The sequence below is a fragment of the Triticum urartu genome, chromosome 4 (genome assembly GCF_003073215.2).
Source record: "Triticum urartu cultivar G1812 chromosome 4, Tu2.1, whole genome shotgun sequence".
NCBI classification, from domain to species: Eukaryota; Viridiplantae; Streptophyta; class Magnoliopsida; order Poales; family Poaceae; genus Triticum; species Triticum urartu.
Genome location: NC_053025.1, coordinates 310,683,638 through 310,701,005, shown reverse-complemented (window position 1 = coordinate 310,701,005; position 17,368 = coordinate 310,683,638). Strand labels below are relative to the sequence as shown.

The following is a 17,368-nucleotide window of genomic DNA, read 5'->3' as shown; positions in this document are numbered from 1 at the left end:
TGAGAAAATTACAAAGAAAAATACGTCACACAAGTTCAACGTGAAAACAGAACGAAATTCAACTACTATAGTGAATGAATTTGAGATGAAGAACTTTTAAAACCGTAGCGACTATGAAAAAACGATCAACACGGGAAAGTTGCATGTTTACAATAGCTTTCCATCGGTATATCACTTGCTCAATTCCAGTGAGTGGATGGCGAGCTACGAGCAGTGCATGAAGAGCTACGAGCAAGAAAAGCACGTGAAAAAACAGAGTGAAGTTCAGGTACACGTGCCGAGAAGTTCAGGTTCTTCATGCGGTGCATTTTTTGAAGAATCTGTTTCGCGATAGAGGCAGAACGAATGATCCCGCCATTTTCGAAATTACTTGAAAACGGCTAAGAATCAGAGAAAACCATCCATATGAAAAAGGTTCGCATTTTCCGTAGCTTTTCAACGGTATATTATTTTCCCAATTCCGATAAAGTTTGTAGAAATTATGGCAAAAATACGTTTTTTGCCATTTTCGAAACTGACTTAAAACCGTAAAGAATTGGGAAAAACAATACATACCAAAAACTTTTGCATTTGTTCAAGCTTTCCAACGCCATATCATTTGCTGCATTCGGACGCACGGTTAAAAAATTAGCTCGAAAATACAAACTCGGTAGGACTTGGACCATTTTCTAAATTACTCTTAAACCATTCAAAACTAGAAAAAAACTTTAAAGATGAAAAAGTAGCGCATTTTCATAAGCTTTCCAAGGCCATATCATATGCCTCTATTGGATTAGCCATTTAGAAATGACATCGAAAAAACGAACTCAGCTGTTCGGTTTACAAAATTTTATGTTTTTTTCAAATTACTCTTTAACCATAGGGAATTAGAGAAAACATTCAACATGTGGAAGGAGAGGTTTTGCAGTAGCTTTGCAGTGCCATATTATATGCCTCATTCCGATAAACGGTTTAGAAATGCGATCGAAAATACAATTCACGTTTTTTGTGCGAAGAAAAAATGGTTTTCAAAACTCCTCCTAAACCGCTTATATTTTGCCAAAAATTTAAGTCGGGTCATGATATTGGTGTCCATAGCTTTTCAACGGTATATCGTAAGCCCCATTTGGGCAATGTTGGCGGAAGTTCAACCTCGCTCAGAGGGAAGTTCAACCTCGCGCTATTCGTCACCCTGGGTGAGGAATAGTTATTCTTCATCCCCTCTCTATTTTGAAATCAATGCACCATATTTTTAGATTTCATTAATTTTGTCTTATTCCATATGTAAAAAGAGAACGTAAGAAAATATATACTCGCCGTAAAAAATATTTTATGTTACGTAAAGTTACGAACGTAAAAACATACATAAAATGCGATTTTTTGGTCTTATATCCTATTTTTTTGTTTTCTTATACCAAATTTTACGTAATGAATCAATATGAATGTAACTATTTATATTCCAAATGTAATTTATTTATGAAGCGATCATAAAATTACCTCGGGTGAAGATTAACTTATTCTACACCCGGGGCGATGAATAGTAACACTATATATATAAGGTGGATCTATTCTAATAACACCCCTTAAGAGCTTATTCTAATAACACTACTGCCTTATTCTGATAACACCTGATCCGAACACCCCGCGACCCCACGCGCGCTAGAACCCACCGAACTGCAAAAACAAAAAAAAAACCTCCAACCCCACGCCCCACCCCACCTTCTTCCCCGGTCAAACCCCAACCACCTTCTCACCGACGCTCCACCTCCCGACCGCAAACCTAGGCCCCCGAGCCCAGCGCCACCACCCGCAAGCCCCACCCCCATGAGCACAGTGCTCCCGCGGCGGACCCAGGCGTCCCTGGTCAAAACGCGCCTCCAATTTCCCGGCAGGCGCTGGATCCCGAGCAGCCGCGGCCCCCCTGTCGCCCCACTCCTCCTTCCGATGCCCTGCGGCCCCAACCTTCCTTCAACGCCGCCGGCAAGCACGGCCGCCTCCATTCGACCCACGCTCCAGGAATCCCCTCCTCCTTCCGCCATCATCGCCCGCAATCACCTTCCACCGCGAAGCGCCGCTGCCTTCCAGCGCCCCCCTGCGTCAGATCCGTGAGGCCCCCGGCTGCCCCAGGGCGCCACCAACACGGATTCGGGGGGATCCACCATCATCTCTTCTCCGACGGGCAGCGCGGCATCAGCCCGACGCTCATCAAACGGTGAGCTCCACGACGCACCACCGCCCGGTCTTCTCCATGGCGCGGGATCCCCATCCCCCCGGCGAGCTGTCCTACTTCCCCTCCCCTCCGGCAAGATCTCCTGCATGCAGTTCAGGCTTCCACCGCGTGCAGCTCGGCCGCCAGACTTGAAGTGCGTCGGGTCACGCGATGCGGTTCGGCGGTGCATGGCCGTGCATTTCGCGGCCACCACGGCCCCCCTCACTCTACCTTAATAGGCGCGTCCTCAACCAGCGGTGCCCTCCCCTCGTCGTCGGCCACGGCGCCGCAGCCACCGGGCTCGAGCACCCTGTCATCCCCATCGATTGTTTATTTTTTGCTTTTTCAGATTCCACTTGGGCCCATCGCTACTATTCTGTTGGGGCGTCAGTACGGTGCGGTTGGATGTCGTGATCGTGCTTGCAGTCCGGTGGCACAAGGCTCGTGGTCGGACGTGCAATGCAGTGCAGTGCTATTCACCCTTCCGCAATGCAGTTCACCGGCAGATGTGTTGACCCATCGAAGATCAACTGCACCCCTGTCCCCCGATGGTACCATGCAGTCCAGTACGTGGGTGCACGCAGCACGCCCCACCGGCGCCGTGCAGTCCAAAGTGTGGGTGCCAGCAGCACACCACCCATTCCCAAGCCCATCTCTCTCCCTCCCCGCACACGCGCCAAGTGCTCTCTCTTTCTCACAAGTCGCTACAATGGCGGACCAGAAGCTCGCCAAGCTGCGCGAGGCCGTCGCCTGACTCGGCCAGATCAAGTCGATCGCTCGCTCCCTCCCATTGTTGCGTGTCTTTATCTGTATGTCTGTTTTGCTTGATGGATCGCCTGCTTAATTTCTTGGTGTTATGTTGCGTGCAGCAACAAGGAGAAGTCCGGATTCATCAGCCTTGTCTCCCGCTACCTCATGTAATTTCTCTGTGCGCATCAGAGATGGTTCTGCTCCCGTTCATCATCCATGGTGTAGATGTTGTTAGTGCAATCTCGCGACGGGTGGGTTATCTTCATCCTATCAAGTGAGTTCTACAACGATCAGCCTATCGCTCAATATCCTCCCCCACAAAGTAGTGTGGCAGGGCGGCGCTTGCAGTGGGACACTCCCGGACGAGCAGCAAACCCACTGAACCTATCGAGTAGATGAGACGATGAATCCCGGCAGAAAATGGAAGGTCCCATCCATCAGTTCTTGCATATTTTTCATACATGCGAGGTTCAGATGGCCCTGGAGTGCAGCTCGGATGGGCTGTGCGATGGCCTTGGTGTGCTTTTTTTTTTTCTGTTGTCCCTGGTTGTGTTGTTTTGATTGGAGGAAATTTTATGTGTTTTGCACTGCTCTGAACGTGCATTCTTTCATGGACAGAATTACAGTACAGTGTATAGTACGAAGGAGTTAACTTTGTAAAAAAATGTACAGAGGAGTTCACTTTCTATTATTTTTTGGAGGATTTTTTTTTGCAAATTTTGTATGGACATCGATGTAGTTTATTTAGAAAACCTTGGCGGTGCACTTCACAAAACAAAAAAAGTGATGAAGTTCATGGTTGCTCCGATGCGTTACACACATGCGATTTAGTTAAACTATATTTTGCAGGAGAATATGAACACATGAAAAAATTGATGAAGCTCACTAACATTAACAATGTAGCTCACTAATATTGACCATGTAGTCTAGATGAATTTACAAAAAAATAAAAAGACAAAACAATTATGTACTCACTCCGACATAGGTTGTGGTTCACTTGCCCTCGGCACCGCGATCCACTCTTTTTCATAAAAAAAGTTGAAAAAAGACAAGAAAAACTCGAGAAAAATTACGTCCGATAAATGAAATCATGCAGCTCGCTTGCCCGTCCGATGCAGTGTGGTTTTCTTTCCGAAACAGTGCGGTCGGCCGTATGATGTTGTTCATCTCATAAGTGTAAAAAATTGTTACGGAAGCGAAGAAAAGTAATGAGGTTCACTTCTTGGTAGTGTTGAGGTTCATTTACACCAAATGTGAAGTGCACTCTACTTTCTCGTCCTTAAAAAAATTACGTTTGAATAAAAGAAACCATGCAGTTCTCTTACCCGTCTGTTGCAGTGCGGCTTTTCGTCCAAAGCAGTACGGTTTTCAGTCGGATGAAGTGCCCACGGTGATTTAGGTGTCGTGAAACAGTGTCCGTATTTCGGTAAAATCGAAATTCCTCTTAAACCGTAAAGAATTAGAGAGAGTGTTCTACATGAAAAAGTTGCGGCTCGTCGATATCTTTCCAATGGCGTATTGTTTGAATCATTCCGACCAGCAGTTTGTAAAAATTTCGCGAAAAACGGCCGCTGCCTCTCGTCATTAGCCGCACGATTTTCAAAATTAACTAAAAACCGTAAAGAATATCAAAACCATTTCCACATATGAAAGTTGCGCCTTGTCCATAGCTTTCCAACAACATATTACACGCCTCGTTTTGACAAACGGTTAAAAAACTAGAGCGAAAACAGTACCAAAAATTTGAATTTTTTTGAAAAACAGAATTCCGCAATTTAGTAAATTTAAAACTGCTCTTAAACCGTAACGAATTATAGAAAGAAATAGATATGAAAAATATGCGCCTCGAAGATATCTATCCAACGGTGTATCATTTGCTTCATTCCGACGAGCGGTTTAGAAAAAATGCGAAAAAACGCTCGCTACCACTCGTTGTGGGCCGCACCATTTTCAAAACTGCTCTTAAACCGTGAGGAATCTCGAAAAGTGTTCAACATGGAAAAGTTGCGCCTAATCCCTAGCTTTCCAATGGTATATTACACACCTCGTTTCGATAAACGGTTAAAAATTAGAGCAAAAACAGTACCGAAAAAACACTACGCGCAGTTTTTTCTGACACGAAGTTCACTAGTCTCTGTAATGCAGTGCTCTTGTTAAAGAAAGTGCAGTGCTCTCACGTTGAGGATGCAGTACGTAAGTGTTATCAGAATAACTATTCTGATAATATTATCAGAATAGACGGGCATATATTTATATAGAATAGACAACACTATTCTAATCTCAGGATTAGAATAGTTATTCTGATCACAACACCCTATATAGGGCGACGGAGGATGTTCCCGAACTCGAAAAAAAGCCCACAAACTCCCTGCTCCCCCCGACTGCTTTCAGCCGCCCGGATCTTCTCCCGACGTGCCGCCTGGATCCTGGCTCCCCGACGCGCCGCCTGGATCCCCGCTCCCCGATGCGTCGCCTGGATCCCCGCTCCCCGACGCGTCGCCGGGATCCCTCACCCTACACGCCGCCGGGTCACCAGATCCCCACCGCCGGCTGCCGCCCATCCCCTAGTGCACCGCCTCCTTTCCCCCCCCCCGGTCGCTCAACTAATCCTCTAGCCCCAGCCCCTTCTACTCAACTCGGGCAGTGCCGCGGGCCTGGACCGCTTCCGGCCTTCTTCCCCGCAGCCAGCCGTGCTCCTCCGTCAAGGACTACCGCCGTCGTGCCCTGCAACCCATCACGTCACACCACCTCGAGCAACCACCTCTACGCTCTCGACCTCCTAAGCTCCACCGGTCATCCGTAAGGCAGACAACAGCCCGAGCTCCTAATTTTTGTTCTAGATGTATGCCGGCCATGGAGTCGCAATCCGTCGCGAGTGACCTGCACGGTCATCTCTCACCGACCTTCGGTGGCGCCAGTCATTGACCTTCCCCCTGCATCTCTCACTGGGCCAACTGAAGACACAACCACCAGGACGCTCCCCACTTCATGGAGAATGCGGACTCTAGGGTCCACACATGCGCACTGGGAAGGACACTGAATCACGCCTAGTATCTCTATCGGCTCCGGCTCCCCTGCAACATGTGTACATTGTTGCTAACTAGTCCATATTGTAGATGATTGTGGGGTAGTAGGTGTAGGTTTGGAGACGCCCGTGCAGAAGCGAGGAAGGAAGCGACAAAAAAGTGGTTGCGCATCCACTAGAGCAAGCTGCCGAGACACCAGTTCAACTCGTGTGTGCTTTTGGGTTCATCTTCTACGGCTGATTGTTCCGCTGCCACTGTTGCCGAGGCAGTACATCACGTTAGAGCTGTCCCATGCGAAATCAGTTAACTCTTGATAGAAAGGTATACATTGGTTGACCACTTTACTGAAGGAAGATGCAACTAACGCATGGTAGCTTCTGCTCAAAAGCATGTCCATTGTAATTCTTTTGTCTATACAATGCCAGAAAAATATTCAGAAATCATTGCATGCTGTTGTTACAGTCTTCTTCAACCTGTTATTTTTCTTCAAAAGGTTCGGGGGTTCTGTTGGGTTTAGTCAAACAAAATATGTACAGTTGGTCAGCTCTTTTCAGGTCAACTGAATGATCCCTGTCGCCCGTCCTACGGAACTGAGAGCACTGGCGAGGATGACAGAATCTCGTGGTGCATGCATTGGAGCACTTCAATTTCTGCAATGTGGGCGTGAGTTGCTGTGTGAGCCAAAAAAGATGACTTTTAGCAACTACTGGGTATTTATATAAAAACGTTGTTTGTAACAATTTGTTGTGTTTATTAAAAATATAGAAGTTCACCATGCAAAACTTGCGCAGTTCAATTTGTACTAAAAAGATAGAGAATAAAACAACAGTAAAGTTCACTTAAAGGATGCAACTTTTCACACTTCAAAAAAAATTGAACTTCTCATTTTATGTGTTACACACCTTTCAGAAAGGTACAATTATTTTCAAATAGTTCAATTGCTCGATAGATGTAAGTCGAGAAGAACAGAAAAAATTTCAACAAAAAAACCCATAAGGATTGTAAAAAAACTTTTGACTTAACAGGATAAGAACCCAAAAAGTTGAAAGATTAAAACCTTGGGGAGTTCAAAAAGAGATAATAATGTTGCTTTCTATAGATGGTATTCCTGTAGATATATCATTCTTCATACTCTTGGAAGCTTCAGCATTCTGAATGATCAGAACAAAAACAATATAATGTTAGTGTGACGCTACTTATGTATGTTGGTAGCAAGGTTGATGATGTACTGTTGTGTGTAATTTTCTTGAATTTCAATAGCATGCGAAGTTCATGTTTCAGAAATTCATAAGTTCACGTGTACCACATACGAAAGAAATTCATCGATGAAAATAGGACCGCCTTGGCCATTTCACCAAAAGCTAAAAATGCCTAAAAAGTCGTTAGAAAAAAAACTTCACAAGATATAACATAGTAAGTTCGTAGAAAGTGAAAAAAACATAATTTTGTTTTGTAAGTTTAACCATTTCTAAGAAAAATTAAAGTATGATGTTCAATTTAAGAAAAAGGTATGCTCAATGTTTACTTAAGAATCATTTTTTCTAAATATGATGCAGCTCGACGCGTAATCCAATGTTGAAAGAAAACAAAAAGAAAAGGAGAAGTTCAATTTCCAAAGATGAGATGGTTCGATGTGCAATGCAATGTTGAAAAGAAAACAAAAAAGGAGAAGTTCAATTTCTAAACATGACGCGGTTCCACGTGCTAAACAATGTTGAAAGAAAACAAAAAGAAAAGGAGAAGTTCAATTTCTAAAGATGACGCGGTTTGACATGCAAACCAATGCAAAAGCACAAACAAAAATGTTGTTTTGGTGTCTTAAATATTTTTATACATAAAAAGGATTAAGAAATAAAATAAGGAAGTCCATATTAAAAAGATGGAGAAGTTCGATGACTATAGAAAACTCAGATTTTCCTCTTATTAAAAAATGGAAAGAAGAAGTTCAAAAATAAAATAACAAGAAGTTCAACTTTTAAAAATAGAGCGCTTCAAAATTCATACAAAAGGATTAAGAAATTCAGATTAAAACTCATAAAAAACTCAGATATTTTCATGTAACCAAGAGCAGTTCAGATTGATAACTGCCAGAAGTTCACGTACTACACGGTGTCATTTTGTTTTTTAAAAAAGAATAAAAAAGCAAAGGCTAAAAGTTTTGTTGTTATAAGTTCAAGTCCTCCGTCGGAGAAAGTTAAAAAATTTATTGTGAGAGAGGTTTGTACAAAAGAAATATCATTTGTGTAACACTGATGAATGGAAGAGAAAATTACAAACGTAAATACGTCATAGAAGTTCAACGTGAAAACAGCAGGAAGTTCAACTACTACAGAAAATGAATTTCAAATGAAAAACTTTTAAAATCATCGCGAGTATGAAAAAATGATCAACACGGGAAAAGTTGTGTGTTTACGGCAGCTTGCTCAATGCCGGTGAGTGGATGGAGAGCTACGAGCAGTGGATGGAGAGCTACGCGCAAAAAAATCACGTGAAAAACAGAGTGAAGTTCAGGTACACGCGCCGAGAAGTTCAGGTTCTTCACGCGGTGCATTTTCGAATAATCTGTTTCGCGATAAAGGCAGAATGAATGATCTCGCCGTTTTCAAAATTACAGGAAAACGTCTAGGAATCAGAGAAAACCATCAACATGGAAAAGTTTCACATTTTCCGTAGCTTTTCAGTGGTATATTATTTTCCCCATTCCGATAAAGTTTGTAGAAATTATGGCCAAAATACGTTTTCAGCCATTTTTGAAATTTACTTAAAACCATAAGGAATTTGGAGAAACAATATATACGAAAAAGTTTCGCATTTGTTCAAGCTTTCCAACGCCATATCATTTGCTGCATTCGGTGTCACGGTTAAAAAATGAACTCGAAAATACGAACTCGGTAGGACTTTTACCGTTTTCTAAATTACTCTTAAAGCGTTCAAAATTAGAAAACACTATCAACATGAAAAAGTAGCGCATTTTTATAATATTTCCAATTCCATATCATTTGTCTCAATTTGATTAGTCATTTAGAAATGACATCGAAAATACGAACTCAGGTGTTTGGTTTGTGAAATTTTATGATTTTCGAAATTACACTTTAACCATAAGGAATTAGAGAGAACTTTCAACATGTGGAAGGAGCGGTTTTGCTGCAGCTTTCCAACGCCATATTATTTGCCTCATTCCGATAAACGGTTTAGAAATGCGATTGAAATTACGATTCACACACACACATATATATATACACACACACACACACACACACACACACACACACACACACACGTCTTGTTAGCAGCAACCGGCTGTGTTATTATCGGTCTTGACACACATTTCTGATTACAGACCTGTTTGACACGTATCACACACATCTTGTTAGATTGAACTGTTTCTATTCTCATGTCTCAACGCAAACAGTTCATCCGAGTGGACCGCATGCCGTATATCGCACACACCTTTGATCTGGCTGACCGTTTTTTATGTTGCCTAATCACAAACAGTTCATCCGAGTGAACCATATGCGCTGTATCGCACACGCCTTCATCTGGTTACCCATTTCTTTTGTTCCTCCTCATCGCAAACAGTTGATTGAACTGAGTCGTATGCCCTTCATCGCACCACAACTAAAACCTGAACCCTGTTTGATGCATCCGTCATCACAAACATTTTACACATTTCTGACGGTTTTCATACAACATCGTTTGAGATTATTGCATCACACACAGTTTCTCAAAGGGTCTCTGATCGTAGTGTCGCGTTAGCAGCATCCTGCAGTAGTGCAACTAGCTTGAAGTGAAGGAGGTGTCCCTGCCTGAAGCAGAGATCATGGATGAAGGATTTCCACCTCTGCGTGAAGTACATGACGTTATTGATAGAGAATTCGATGGTCACCTAGATAGGGTTGTTGTAGCGGCCGTCCACGCGTAACCACAAACCGCATGGATGATTGTCGTCCATCACCCTAGCAAAAGGACGAGGGAGCTGCAACCAGTTCCCTGGCCTATCAAACAGTTCCATGACGAACTCGTGCATCGTGTCCTCCGTATGGCCTTCTGTCGGGGGCGGAACGGCTGGAGGTGAAACGACAAGCGCTCCACCATTGCCACCCCAGCCTCGGGCACCACGTCTCCCATGACCGGGCTGCAGCCCTCCTCGAGCATTGGTGCTAGTTTCTACAGCCGCGGCCAAGGCGGAGGTGTGCTACTGAGGAGAAGCTCTTGCCGCAACAACAGATGCACAAGATCGACCGTTTCCCCTTGCCATAATGGCGGCAGATGCGTGGGGGGAGACAAAAGAAGAAGATGGTGATAGCTGGGGAATTGGAATGAGGAGAGGTGGATGAGCATCACTCTTCGCAGCCCCCTATTTATAGGGGGCGTGGGGGCGGGCTCCTCACTATTCTTGGGCGACCGCCCCATCCCGCTAATCCCGCACCCTGCATTTCTAGCCAAGCACATTACTCCAGTGACAGCCCAGTTTCACCAATTCGGTGCCTTGCATCCCTTCCCGGTGCACCACTCCTACGACCGCCCTTCTTCACTAATCCCACATTGCGCGCAACACGCACTGTGGGGGCTGCAACAGAAGGAGAAGTAATGACAGATGTGGTGGTTATTCTTTGCCACGCTTGGTCATGCGGCTGCTCGGGCAAGACCCAACGGCGCCTCGCGTGTGTGCTCACCCTTGGTTTGTGCATGGGCAGTGGCTGCCCCCTCCCCCCCAACGCTAAAATTGGCTGAAATATGGCCAAGGACGGACATGGATCCAGATTAATGAAGAAGGGACAAAAATCTGAGAAGACTAATATCATCATGGCAAAAAATTTCTACATTAGTCTCCACCGCGCGTCTATGCATTGTTTGGGCCTAGCCCAATGACGCCTTGGCAGCGCGTATGGCCCAAGTATGAGGGGATCTTATCGGTGTATAAAACATGGGTACTTTATACCCTCACTTATGCACATATAGTAGTAGCTTCTCTTCTAGCCAAGGCTTGCCGAAGATTGCCAAGACCAAGATTCAAGACTGAGTTGTTAGATCATAATTAGGGAGGAGAACAAGAACAAATCATCAAGATTAGCACCAAAGGCAACCCCTGCCAGCAGAGGCGAAGGACTGACAAGCTCCGTGGCCGGCAAACTCTCACTAGCCACCAGCGCTCCACTTCAGAGCAGCAAGTCACTAATCGATGAGGTGTTGATCCCGCAGGCGGTTATGTGGGATTTTTTAGGCATGAGGACTAAAATAAAAAGACACATCCGTGACATTTTGGGCCGAATGAAAATTTTATCTGTCATGCTTATGACACTTCTCGGTATCATCATAGATGTGGTGGGCTCCTACTTCTATGACAAAAAATCATGACACAAAATGGGCTTTTCATCCTGGGCGGGCCGAAGACGCACCTGCATGACATTGTGTCGGCCGTCCATGACGGAAAAAATCACGGTAGAAGCAAGGGCGAGGAAAATTTCGTGGAGTTCTTGGTTACGGTGGGTGGTCGGGCCGAGTGATGCACTGAGGGATTGCGTGTTTCTCTTGTACAAGTACACGCGTGTGTGCGAGGCGTTGGGCTCTAACTGAACCCGAGCGAGGCATTCGCTTACTAGACCCAAGAGATAGCACTAACTACGTTACTGAATGCGAGCGATCGATCATGTTAACTAAACCCAAGCGACTCCTTCTCTACTACTACTACTACTACTACTACTACTACTACTACTACTACTACTACTACTAACTGAAGCAAATCAAACCTGCTGCCTATTGATGAACAGTGAACGTGGGGGTTGGTTGAACGAGTCGAGACGTACGTGGTTGGGGTTGGATGAATAGTTCCCGGTGGGGGTTAGATGAACAGGACCCACTGGGGGTAATAGTAAGCCATTGTCATTGGATGAACAGGAACCCGAGAGGAGGCCGCGATAGCCGAGCTAGTGGAGGGGTGGATGAATAGTAGCCGGTGGAGGGCTGGATGAACAGTAGCTGATGGAGGTAGGAGGAAGACGCGATGGATGAACAGTGTAGGTGGAAGCTAAAGGAAGTTGACGGTGGGTGAACAGTAGCCCATGGAGTCCCGTTTTGCGGTATGCCACTACACCCCTCCGATGAATAGGACCCCCATTTCGATCATAGCGCTCCAACACAAGTTTGTTTCTTCTATCTCCGATGAACAAGACCCCCGTTTCGACTGTAGCGCTCCAACACAAGTCCGTTTCCTCTGTTTTGCGGTACGCCACACTCCTCCCGATGAACAAGACCCCTGTCTCGACCATAGCGCTCCAACTAAAGTCCGTTTCCTCCGTTTTGCGGTACGCCAGACCCTGTTTTGGCTGTTCTGTCCAAGCCGGTTGGCTCCCGTTGAACAAGATGCATTCCAACCCAGTCTGTTACCTCCCGATCAATAGGACGTTGTTTCTCCATTCGAACTTAGCCGGTTGGCTGCCCGATGAATAGGACGCTGTTGCTGCCATCCGTTGCCTCTCCATGTACATGAGTCCTGGCCGTACATATGCGCGAGTAGGCGTTCGAGACCCCGCCCGTATGTACGTACATGGCCGTATTTTTTGGCATCTGGTTGTACGTACATGTAGACGGTTTAGAAGGGACTGCCTCAACTGCTACGTCGAGGGCTCTACTACTACACGTGCCGCTGCTTGCTCGGCCATGATTCATCATTGCAGACAGACCGATCGACCAGTATGTATGTACATGTTCACGGCCAGACAGAAAACGCTATGCACGCTTCGACCGGGTAGGCCCCAGTTGTCAGGGGGAAGAATCATTTTTTTGGTTTGCCCATAATATGGATGCACTTCCTTGCGTGCAAAGATATAGCTGGTGGGTCCCAGCTGTCAACGAGAAGAATCATTTTTTTGCCCGTAATATGGACGCACTTCCTTGCGTGCGAAGATGTAGTTGGTGGGTCCATCTGTCAGCCTCAACGCGTAGAGTCCTCTTCTGATGGCTGTCGTTCATTGACCACGTTGACCACACCGTGTGGATAGCACCCATGTGGTGGACAATGGCGAGGCCTAGGAAGGGAATGAAACGGAACCAGGGAAGACGAGACAGGTGGATGCCCACGTGAAGGGGACTACAAGGGTTCACTGGTTCGGCTGCGGTGTGAGGCTACCGTTGCTGGAGAATAACGGGAGGTGTTGGTGAGTAGAGGAATGGCCTGGATGGCGATGGGAGTAGTGTGGGCCGGTGGGTCCTACGCGGCAGCACAGCCGGCCATGGGAGGCGATAGAAGGCGGTACCGCCGGCGATGGTTTGGTTGGCTGAAGCAAGAATATCCGAGATTTAAGAAGAAGCGCGACATCCAACGGCCACTGCTCCTAGAACCATGTGTTGACTATAAGTTGACAAAGCCTTGCATACGCGTCAACTTAGTAGGCCCACAAGTGTGCGGCAGAGAACATATACCCATTTGCGATTTGTAAGAATGTACAACCCATTTTTGAATTCTAACGGAATTTACTACAGCACATTTGTAGTTTATTAAAATTACAGCCCATTTTCTAGCTAGGACAACAATTAATAATTTCAACCAACCGCTCGAAACGGAATTCAATAAAATTTCCCACATTTTAATGGGATCCAAAATATTTTTATCTTGAAATATCTAGTTAGCTTAAATACAATTTCAAAATAATGTTATAGTATGTAAAATTCCAACGAAATATTGCGCGTGCAACAAGTAATGAAATTAAAAAATTTCAAAATCCAAAAATAATATATTTTTAACTAATTACGTGTTTGGTGCATTTTTTTGCAGTTATAGCCAGGCTTTTATAATTACATCCCATTTATTTTTCTTAATGCCCATTTTCTTGTTAAGCCTAATGCATCCCTCGTAGGAAAGATTTGCAGCCCGACGGGGCGGGGAATAACAAGTTGACCCAGGCTGGGTATTCCTCAAAGAAAAGTATAGCTGGGCTAGCCATTTTCAGCTTCAAAAAAATAATATTTGGGCTGGGCTAGCCCAGCTATACCTATAGGCCTGGGCTAAATGGGTCACAGACCGCCCAGTTGTAGGCCGTCCATTTTCATCTGGCCAACAACATAAACATCGCTCAAGAAGAACTATGCTAACACCTCAAAAACACAAATATTTTTCGAGCTACTGCGTCCGAGCTGTAGGCCACTCCTTGTGCAATTCTCTCATTTATTGACTATATAAGTTGACAATAGTGTGGGACAGTGATGTCAGGAAACCAGGAGGAAGCAAAAAAATAGTTGTATATAATAAGGAGGTACTTACGTACGTGTGGCTATGGCCCTGGTGGGTCCCCACTGTCATCCTCTCCAATTAAAGACATCTCATGATTCCTCATGTTCGTTGACCATGTTGACAACGCGAGACGGCGGTGCCACGGTGAGCGCAACAACTCGAAGGACGACGAAGAGGGCCTCACGGGTACTACGGATGGTCTGATACAGCGCCCGCGACTCATTTAGGAAGCCAGGATCATATGGCCACATGTCCGCGATGACATTGTCGTTCGCTTATTCGCCAGCGATTCGTCTTTCTATCAGCCGTTGCTCGTTGAGGCTACAGAGGTTGCAGCACAGGTGCTCATGCGCTGGTAGCTCTTCTGCCATTAGGGTGTCGAAGTGCGGCCGCACCTGCTCTATGGTGAACACGGCATGAACCGGCTTGGGTGGCGGCGCCGGTTGCTGGTTGGAAGCCACGTACATCATCTCATTGTCGTCGCTCAGCTCGGCGAGCTTGCTGGCGAGCTAGCATGTCCAACTACTAGACCGGACCGCTGCCAAACACGAGTCTGACTGCCCAGGCCCACCAAGACTGCCTCCCTCGCCAACGCGCGCTTTCCGCCTGAAACGGTCAGTGCTACCCGCATCGCTTCCTGTTGCATGTTGGGGTTGTGCGGCAACATATGCCAAGGGATAGCTAATCATGGAGAGGGACAAGAGTACGTCGCCGGGCTCTAGAAGCGGGAATGAGCGAGACCGCATACGCCTGCGAATCTTACCCCGGTTCGGGGCTCTCCTAGGAGATAACACCCGTAGTCCTGCTCTGCGGTGGATGATCACTATCTCAACAAGGTAGCTACATGCTTGCTCCTTGAGTAGTTTGGCTAGATGAGGAAGAAGAACAAGGCTAGCCCTACTTCACTCTCTCTATGTGGGTCTGTGCCTTCTAAGGTTCTGAACCCTTGCATGGGGAAGCAAGGGGGGCTTATATAGGCCTACCCCCAGGGGTAGAATGGTAATTCGGCCAGGTGTAGGGCCCGACCGTCAGTGTCTCTAGACGCTGGCTTCTTCGTCGGCTGCTGGGGCCTGCCGCTTGGTGGGTCCCGCTGGCTATCGTGTACTCGGCCGACAGGCCATGCCCGCTGCTTGCGGGTCTAGTCGATCTCTTTGCACTGTAGCCTCGTTACTGATGATGGATGCTTTGTCGGGGGAAGCATGGCTACAGTACCGCCGCCTGGTGGGCGTTCACTGTAGCCACTCCCCGTCTCTTGTGGTTAATGGCACAAAAACTTTTAGGGGAAGGGTGGCCCCCTGCTAGGAGATGGACCGCCCCCGTTGCCGCCTGCTGGGGTTTTGCCGCCCTTTGGGGCTCGCCGACAAGTAGGGCCCGCCGCCTACGGGCCGTACCGATAGGCCATTGTGGGAGCATAGCTCCATATGTAGTAGGTGATTTCATGAGCCATGTGGATACAATACCCCGCTGGATACGCTCGTACTGTAGCCACACTCAGCCCAAGATTCGGGGGTGGCAGCTTGCAATGTAGCCACGCCCCGTCCCGTCATAGTTATGTGGGTGCAAACTTTGAGGGCACGAGGGCCGCCTGCTAGAAGCCGGCCACCTCGTAGTCGCCTTCTGGTATTCTACCGCCTTCTAGAAGCCGGCCTCCTAGACCAGCCGGCCCAAGAAGCCGGTCATTCATCCAGGAGGTGTGGGGGGGCGCAGTCGGCCCCGATGTCTTGAAATACCAAGGGGAGCTGATGAGGCTACCCGTGGTCATTTACTCTGACAGTAGTCCCGAAGCTGGTGAGGCGGCATGGATGAAATCAAGGAGCCTCAGCAACTTCCTACTCTAAGTGTCTTGGTGATCTTGCTTTGTCCGTCTTCTAGAGGCGCCGACAGCTAGGAGCCGCTAGTGTCCAGGCTAGCCGCCTGGTGAATTCAGAACGTCGTGGTGGGGGTCGGGTTGCACACCAGCCGGATGACAGGCCTGCCGCCCGTTGCTCCCCTACCACGCGGCGCCAACAGGCCAGGCCGGCCTGCCAGCCCACGCGCGTGATGGGACGTCGCCATAGGCCGGGGCCCACCACTACAGGGCCTCGGCACGCGCCCGAATCCACTACGGCCGAGGCGGGCGGTTGGGCTTCTATGGCGCACTAACCGCACGCCGTTAAGGCGCGGAAAGTGCGGGTTTGTGGGGAGAGCGGGCGTAGTTCATCCCATGACCCCCACGTCTCACCCCCTCGGCTCCGCCACTAGGGGGCTATAAGTAGGGGAGGAGGGGGCGACAGACACACGCACGCCCTCCTCTCCCTTCGTCTAGCCTTTCTCCTTTCTCTTCTCCGTCCTGCCGCCACGCCCCTTCCTCTTGCCAAGGCGCTGCAGCAGCTTGCCGTCGCCCGGCCTCCTCACACGGCGGCTTCATGGCTCCGCCGCAGAATCGCCCGCTCGTCGCCACGCCGCGCTTCCGTCGAGCATCCATATCCATGGTGCACGAACGGGCCGGCGATTGGGATGGCTCCAATGTCCATGAAGACCACCTCACTTTCCTTCGCCAGACACGGTAAATGACTCGTGAGATGCACGTAAAGGTGCGTGTTCCTCCTGAGGCAGAGATCTCGCCGGCGTGGGAGGACGGCGAACACGTCGTCTTCCGATCGCACTTTGTTTGCGGCTTCGGCCTACCGGGGAGCAGCTTCTTCCGCTCCTTCCTCACTTTCTAGAAAGTCCAGCCGCACCACCTCATTCCAAATACGGTGGTGCTGCTGGCCGCCTTCGTCACCCTCAACGACGGCTACCTCGGCACACTCCCCACCCTCGAGCTCTGGGGGAGTTCTTCTACCTCAAGCTCGGCACCGCCGCCAAGAACGAGGCGGCCCAGTGCAGAGCCTGCATCGCAGTGCGGTGTTCAGGTTTCGGGGTCCGCTTTCCCGGCCCTCGCCTTGCTGCGGTTAGCCAAGCTGTGGCAGAGATCTTACTTCTACGTCATGAACATCCATCCAACGATGGACTACGTCAACCTGCCGGCTTATGCAACCGGCCCGCCGATCGAGCCTGCTACCTCTTGAGCTTGCGTTGGATTTCCCCGAAGAGGAAAGGATAATGCAGCAGAGTAGTGTAAGTATATCCCTCAGTTTTTGAGAACCAAGGTATCAATCCAGTAGGAGGCCACGCTCAAGTCCCTCGTACCTG

The 17,368-nt window shown here is 47.7% G+C and overlaps 1 long non-coding RNA gene across 1 annotated transcript; it reads left to right on the top strand.

The window, feature by feature from the left end:
- Window positions 1-1,691: 1,691 nt before the first annotated feature.
- On the top strand, window positions 1,692-3,616 carry LOC125553817. Its single transcript, XR_007304217.1, has 2 exons — window positions 1,692-2,956; window positions 3,058-3,616. It is a non-coding gene; the product is annotated as an uncharacterized LOC125553817 (long non-coding RNA).
- The last annotated feature ends 13,752 nt before the right edge of the window (window positions 3,617-17,368 follow it).